The sequence below is a fragment of the Spinacia oleracea genome, chromosome 4, assembly GCF_020520425.1.
Source record: "Spinacia oleracea cultivar Varoflay chromosome 4, BTI_SOV_V1, whole genome shotgun sequence".
In the NCBI taxonomy this organism is placed as follows: Eukaryota; Viridiplantae; Streptophyta; class Magnoliopsida; order Caryophyllales; family Amaranthaceae; genus Spinacia; species Spinacia oleracea.
The window spans coordinates 181,023,170-181,031,466 of NC_079490.1; the positions used below are offsets into that span (position 1 = coordinate 181,023,170).

The following is an 8,297-nucleotide window of genomic DNA, read 5'->3' on the forward strand; positions in this document are numbered from 1 at the left end:
AGGAGGTAGCAGGGGAAGGGGCAGGGGATGCGCGCGGGGGAAAGGAAGAGGGAGAGGGAAGGAGGTGGTGCGTGCGGTGGTGCCGCGGGGCGAAGGTGGTTAGGGTGGTTTGCTGTGCTGGACGGAGGTGGCAGTGGTGGTAGCCGGTGGTTGCGGTGGTGTTTGCGGTGGTTCGAAATTACAGGAAGGAGAAGGGAGTGAAATTGAAGTTTTTGATCTTGATTTTTGGTTGAGGGAATCAGTTCTGATGGCTGGGTTTGTAAAGGAAGAAGAAGAGAAAGAGAACTTGAAGTTTGCCATTTACGTGGCTCAATTTCAGGGAGGGGAAGAAGGAGAGGAGAAGTCAACTTCTCCCTCTTCTGGTTCACGTGAAAAACAGGAAAAAGGAGAAGGAAAAATGGAGTTTTGTTCTTTAGGGCATTTCGGTCATTTCACAAGATTAGGCTAAAATTTCTGAAATTTGTTGCTATTTTTGGAAGCTACTAAAAATGGAAATGTTTAGTTAAAATAATTCTTAATAAAAAATGTCGTTAACGAAAAATAAATAAATTTTCGTTTATAAATTTATCGTTCAAAATAATTCGTAAAAACGATTAAAATAACGAAATTCGATTATTCGTAATTTAATTAAAAACGAAATTAAGTTGATAAATATTTTTTTTTAATTTTAATAAATCGAGTTTAAAATTTCGGGGTATTACATCCTTACCCCCTTAGAAAAAGTTTCGTCCTCGAAACTGGAGCTCAGTCGAACTAGCCATTCATAGAATCATATAATCCATACTTAATCGTTCTATTCGCTAGACAAACATGGCGGAATAATATTATAACATAATCATTCAAATAGTATATTAAAATTCATACATCTTATCGTTTCTAAACGAATAACTGGGGATATTTCGCTCTCATTTGCGCTTCGACTTCCCATGTAGCTTCAGATGTCAAGTGGTTAGCCCACAAGACTTTAACCATTGGAATTACTTTGCTTCTAAGTTGTTTCTCTCTTCATTCTAGAATTTCAATTGGTTTCTCCTCGTAAGTCAAATCGTTTCGCAACATCAAGGGTTCATGCGTAATCACATGGCTAGGATCAGGAACATATTTTCTTAACATCGACACGTGGAACACATTATGCACTTTTTCCAAGTCGGTTGGTAAAGCTAGTCGATATGCTACTGCACCTATTCTTTCTAATATCTCATATGGCCCGATGTATCTTGGGCTCAACTTTCCTGTTTGACCAAATCTCATTATTCCTTTTGTTGGCGAAATTTTCAAGAACACGTGATCTCCAACCTCAAACTCTAGTGGTCTTCTTCGTTGGTCGGCATAACTCTTTTGCCTACTTTGTGCTGCCATCATTCTTGATTGGATTAAACGAATCTTGTCAGTAGTTTCTTGAATCAATTCTGGTCCTATAACACGTGCTTCATCGATATCACTCCAACATAATGGTGTACGACATTTCCTTCCATAAAGTGCTTCGTAAGGTGCCATACCAATAGTGGCCTGATAACTGTTGTTGTACGAAAATTCAACCATAGGTAGAAACTTCTCCCAGGTTCCCTGAAAATCCAAAATACATGCTCTCAACATATCCTCGACAATTTGATTGGTACGCTCTGTTTGTCCATCAGTCGTTGGGTGAAATGCGGTACTGAAGTTAAGTTTCGTCCCAAGAGCTTTCTGCAATTCTTTCCAGTAGGTTGATTGATACCTCGTATCACGATCAGAAACAATCGAACTAGGCACTCCATGCAATCGCACAATAGTGTTCACATATAGCTCGGCCAGTTGATCTAAACTCGAATTACTCTTCATTGCTAAGAAATGTGCTGACTTCGTTAATCGGTCAACAATAACCCAAATAGCATTCATTCCCTTGGTTGATCTTGGTAAACCTATGATAAAATCCATTGAAACTGAATCCCATTTCCATTCCGGCACATCCAGAGGTTGCAACAAACCTGCTGGTCTTTGATGCTCGATCTTGATTCTCTGACATGTCAAACATTTAGCCACATATTCTGCCACTTCTTGCTTCATGTTGCTCCACCAATACACTTGCCTTAAATCCTTATACATCTTATTTCCTCCAGGGTGAATCGAGTATGGTGAACTATGAGCTTCTTCTAAAATTCTCTTTTTCAACTTTTCATCATTAGGCACGCATAATCTTCCCTGAAACCTTATCGTGCCATCTTCTTGGATGACAAAACCAGGTGACTTCCCGTTTTCCACTTCACTCCTTATTCTTTCTAATTGCAAGTCCTTACATTGTGCTTCCTTAATCTCATCAATCAAAGTTGGTTTCATTACTAACACATTCAAGCAAGCATCTCCTTTGATAAACTTAATTTCCATCTTTTGTAGATCATCTCGGTTGACTCGGGAAAAAGTTAGGATAGAATTTAGGTGAGACTTCCGACTTAATGCATCTGCAACAACGTTAGCCTTTCCGGGATGATATTGAATATCAAGGTCATAATCTTTAAGAAGTTCTAACCACCTACGTTGCCTCATATTGAGTTCTTTTTGGGTGAAAATATACTTAAGACTCTTATGGTCGGTGAAAATTTGACACGAAACTCCATACAAATAATGTCTCCAAATCTTAAGGGCGAAAACAACAGCTGCAAGTTCAAGGTCATGGGTAGGGTAGTTTTGTTCATGGACTTTGAGTTGGCGTGAAGCATAAGCTATAACTTTTCCGTTTTGCATCAAGACACATCCTAACCCATTCTTGGAAGCATCACTATAGATTACAAATCCGTCGGTTCCAGATGGAAGGGTAAGAATAGGGGCGGTGGTGAGACGTTTCTTAAGTTCTTGAAATGCACATTCACAATCATCATTCCACACGAATTTGGTATTCTTTCTAACTAATCGGGTTATGGGCAAGGCAACCTTAGAAAAATCTTGAACGAATCTTCGATAGTATCCAGCTAAACCCATAAAACTCCGTACTTCGGGTACATTAGTTGGTCTAGGCCATTCCACAATTGCTTTTATTTTCTCAGGATCAACAGATACACCTTTCTCAGAGATAATATGTCCTAAAAATGATATTTCCTTAAGCCAGAATTCACATTTCGACAACTTAGCATATAACTGGTTTTCAATCAACATATCTAACACTTTTCTCAGATGCTCTTCGTGTTCCTCATTACTCTTAGAATATATCAAAATATCATCAATGAAAACAACTACAAACTTATCAAGGTATGGTTTAAAAATACGGTTCATCAAATCCATAAATACAGCTGGCGCATTGGTTAATCCAAAAGGCATCACAACAAACTCATAGTGACCATATCTGGTTCTAAAGGCTGTCTTTGGAATATCCTCGGGTTTAATTCGAAGTTGATGGTAACCTGACCTCAAATCAATCTTAGAAAACACTTTTGCACCTCGAAGTTGGTCAAACAAATCATCAATACGGGGTAAGGGATACTTATTCTTAATGGTAGTCTTGTTTAACTCTCGATAATCTATGCATAGCCTCATAGTTCCGTCCTTTTTCTTCACAAACAAGACAGGGGCTCCCCAAGGTGAAACACTAGGTCGAATATACCCTTTTTCAAGTAACTCATCTAATTGTTTCTTTAATTCTTGTAACTCAGCTGGTGCCATTCTATATGGTGCCTTAGAAATAGGGGTGGATCCCGGAATTAATTCAATGCTGAAATCTAATTCTCTTGGTGGGGGCATACTAGGTATTTCTTCTGGAAAAACATGTGGGTACTCACAAACAACAGGTATGTCGGTAATGGAAGGTCCAGAGGTATTTAAGTCAATAACACTACACAGATAACCAGATAAACCACTCTCAATCATTTTATGTGCTCTCAAAGCATGGACAATTTGAATCGTTGGTTTTCTTACTAACTTATGGAATGAAACTCTATCTCCATCTGGCGTTATAAGGGTCACACTTTGCCTCGAACAATTAAGGTTAGCTTCGTACTTAGTCAACCAATTCATTCCCAAGATTACATCAAATTCAGATAGGTCAAAAACTATTAAGTCTGCTAGAAACTCTACTTTCTCTATTATGATAGGGCAATCCTTATACAAGGTCCTACATTTAACAATTTCTCCACTTGGAAGGGAAACACTCATAGCATGAAAGTCACAACATGGTTTCAAATTTAAATACTTTGCAAACAATGGAGAAATAAAGGAATGTGAAGCTCCAGAATCAAAAAGAACATGGGCTGCTAAAGAATGGATAGAGAAAGTACCGGTGATAACATTATCATTCTCATCTGCCTCATCCTGTCTCATCACAAAAACTCTTCCAGCTGGCGGTGGTCGGGGTGGGTTGCGGTTTGAACCTCCTGTGTTGTTGTTGTTCCGACCACGATCGTTGTTAGTTGAAACTGGTCCTCTCGAGGTTGGGGTTACCTGCTTCGGACAATCTCTGATGTAATGATCATGGCTCCCACATCGAAAACAAGTGTTCGATCCTACACGGCATTCACTCTCGATGTGGCCTCTTCTCCCACATTTGGCACATTCTTGCGCCATATTATTCTGGTTTCCACGATAACCTTGTCCTTTGTTTCCAACATCGTTCCTCCTTTGGTTTCCCTGATAGCCTTGGTTAGGCTTCTTTGCTCCTCCTTGACTCTGGTTTTCATTTCTCCTTTTATACCCAACATTCTTCGCTTCTCGAAGCAGTACCACTCTCTCTACATTAGCTGCGATATCAACCATATCCTGGTATGAAGTAAACCTCTGAGTGGACAACCTATCCTGGTACTTAAGGTGCAGGCCTCGCTCGAAACGGTTCATCCTGGACTGCTCTGTCGTCACCAGGTCTGGTGCAAACCTTGACAACTCCATGAACTTATTTGCGTATTCCAACACGCTCATTGTTCCTTGTTGCAAGTGTAGAAATTCATCTTCTTTTTGTTTCCTCAGGGATGGTGGGTAAAACTTGTCTCTCATTAACTTTTGTAGCTCGTTCCAACCAAATCCAGACCCATTCTTTCGTTCCTTGTTAACTTTCCACCATAATCCTGCTTGACCCGTCAAGTAGAACACTGCGAAATCAACTCTCCATTTCTCAGGGCATTGCAGGGTTTCAAACAACTGATCAATGCGACTTATCCAATCCTCGAACTCAACTGGATCGGGCTTGCCATCATAGGACGGTGGGTTAAGCGACGAAAAGTTCTTGAACATCGTTGCGCTCTCGTTCCCACTAACATCTTTCTTTTTCCGAGAATCATGGACTAATTCGGCCAACATTGCACTCACATTTTCCAATCGTTCCATCCTTTCCTCATGGCCATTAACATGGACATACTCCTCGTGAGTAATGTCGTTATCATCGTGAACATGATGCTCGTTGCGAGCTCCGTTGGTAACATCGTTGATAGCATCAATGGTCGACATTCTGCATAACATATCTTATCAGATTGAAACGAAATAATAATATAAAATAAACCCTTTGATCCCGTTCCTACACTCACACTCATATTCATTTTAACTTAGCAAGATTTTAGAACATTCTTTTTAACTCATTCCTTAAAATTCTTCACTTAAAGCCTAATGAATTCTATTCGTGCCAAAACCCGTAAGGCTTAGCACTTATGGTCCAGAACCTTTGCTCTTGATACCAAACTGTAACGCCCCGACCTCTAATTCAATTATTAAAGCATAATTAGCAGCGGAATTAACCTAATTGGTCAGGGCATTACCTGCCGTAACTTCCTTTTTGGAAATTACAAGGCAAACATCAATCATAAGCCATTAAATACTCCAAAATATATATAATAATCCTTTATATTATCAAAATAAAAGTACATAACTTACTAAAAGTCTTTAATTAAAACTATTAAAACTTTAAGCATAAACTAGGTGAATATTATTAACGTGAAATTCCTCGCCACTACTCGTGTCCATCGTCCCCATCAGTACCTAAAACAGAAAACGAAACGGTGAGCCGAAGACTCAGTAACAACTACCCTAGCAACGTAAATTCATTTCAACTCATTTTATTTAATAACACAGGGAGAATAGAAATAAGTAAAACATTTAATAAAACATCATATTTAATTCATTTATAAACTTTGCAATTTAACATGCTAGTTGTCGGCAAGTACGAACCGTGAAGGAATTCTCCACTGGGCCTGGGCCCTGAGCCTGGGCTCATCATCGTAACATGGGCCTGGGCCCTGAGCCTGGGCTCATAAACCATGGGAGCCTGGGCTCGTAATCCATGGGTGGACAGGTGTCCGTGGTGCATGCATGACCGGTAGATAGGAAGATGGTAGTTTATATACCGCCAGACAAACCAGGTCTTTCACTTTCATTTTATCATGTTTTATATAATTTTACCAAGCCTGGGCTTGTATTTCAATTCGAAATAACATAACTCATTTAGCTCATAAAACATCATTTTGATCCTGGGATCAATAAACATATCATTTCTTTCAAAGCATTTCATAAACATAATTTTATGAGAAAACTTAATCAAATCATATTATAATAAACAATCCAAACAAATCATATTTCATCCCACAATCCATAAAACACATCGAAACATTTAATTCTTAAATTCAATCATAACGTCATGATTTCATAATACTTTTATAAGGGGATTGCGGGTACTAGCAATAGCCGTTACCTCACTTCCGCGATTTGCTAAGGGTTTTCGTTGGTTCGTTCGTCCTGAGCTCCGAGTCCAGTTTCTTTCAAAATGGGAATTTACTGAATTAGTACTAGATCGATGAATAATCTAAAATCAATAGTTTAGAAATAAATTTATAAGTTATGAATAAATAATGAATTTTAATAAAAATATAATTTCGAAATTTATTGAAAATATTATTAATCGAAATTTCAATCGAAATATATATATTTATATTCATAAACCGATTTTCATTTGAATTTCATTATTGTTAAATAAAGCCTTTAATTTATTTTAGTAAAATCGATAATTAAACCTGAAAAATAATAACAATCTATTAGTAAATAATTTCATCATAGAAATTTATTAAAACATGGAACTAAATAAATTCGAAAATCTGAAAATCTGAAATAATAAGAGAGTTCCTTACCCAAAAGCCCAAATAAGATGGCCCAATTTAATTGTGGGTTTTTAAAGGAGAGTAAAACCAAAGAAAACCAAAATTTGGTTTTGGTTTTCTGGGAGCAGGGTGCGGAACAGGGGAGGGGAGAAGGGATGCACGAGGAGGAGGAGAAAGAGGAGGGAGGAAGGGAGGTTGGCTGGGGTGGCTCGACGACGAGGGCGACGGTGATGGCTGTGGTTTGGTGGTGGCGGAGCGGCGAGGGGGCGAGAAAATGAAGCGCGAAGTGGGCGAAACAGGGGAAAATTCGAGGGTGTTTCAAGGTGGTTTCGGGCGGTGGCTCGCCGGAATTGATGGTGGAGGTGGTTGGCGAGGTGGTGAGGGTGACTGGAGTTGGTGGTGTGTGGTGTGGTGTTGGTGCGGCGGGGCGAGGGAGGAGGTAGCAGGGGAAGGGGCAGGGGATGCGCGCGGGGGAAAGGAAGAGGGAGAGGGAAGGAGGTGGTGCGTGCGGTGGTGCCGCGGGGCGAAGGTGGTTAGGGTGGTTTGCTGTGCTGGACGGAGGTGGCAGTGGTGGTAGCCGGTGGTTGCGGTGGTGTTTGCGGTGGTTCGAAATTACAGGAAGGAGAAGGGAGTGAAATTGAAGTTTTTGATCTTGATTTTTGGTTGAGGGAATCAGTTCTGATGGCTGGGTTTGTAAAGGAAGAAGAAGAGAAAGAGAACTTGAAGTTTGCCATTTACGTGGCTCAATTTCAGGGAGGGGAAGAAGGAGAGGAGAAGTCAACTTCTCCCTCTTCTGGTTCACGTGAAAAACAGGAAAAAGGAGAAGGAAAAATGGAGTTTTGTTCTTTAGGGCATTTCGGTCATTTCACAAGATTAGGCTAAAATTTCTGAAATTTGTTGCTATTTTTGGAAGCTACTAAAAATGGAAATGTTTAGTTAAAATAATTCTTAATAAAAAATGTCGTTAACGAAAAATAAATAAATTTTCGTTTATAAATTTATCGTTCAAAATAATTCGTAAAAACGATTAAAATAACGAAATTCGATTATTCGTAATTTAATTAAAAACGAAATTAAGTTGATAAATATTTTTTTTTAATTTTAATAAATCGAGTTTAAAATTTCGGGGTATTACATCCTTACCCCCTTAGAAAAAGTTTCGTCCTCGAAACTGGAGCTCAGTCGAACTAGCCATTCATAGAATCATATAATCCATACTTAATCGTTCTATTCGCTAGACAAACATGGCGGAATAAT

General features: G+C 39.1%; 1 long non-coding RNA gene across 1 annotated transcript; it reads right to left on the reverse strand.

Annotated features, from left to right (window-relative positions):
* Positions 1 to 5,646: 5,646 nt before the first annotated feature.
* On the reverse strand, positions 5,647 to 7,474 carry LOC130459880 (uncharacterized). Its single transcript, XR_008919598.1, has 3 exons — positions 7,071 to 7,474; positions 6,638 to 6,701; positions 5,647 to 5,928 (listed from the first exon to the last, which is right to left on the reverse strand). It is a non-coding gene; the product is annotated as an uncharacterized lncRNA (long non-coding RNA).
* Between the last annotated feature and the right edge of the window lie 823 nt (positions 7,475 to 8,297).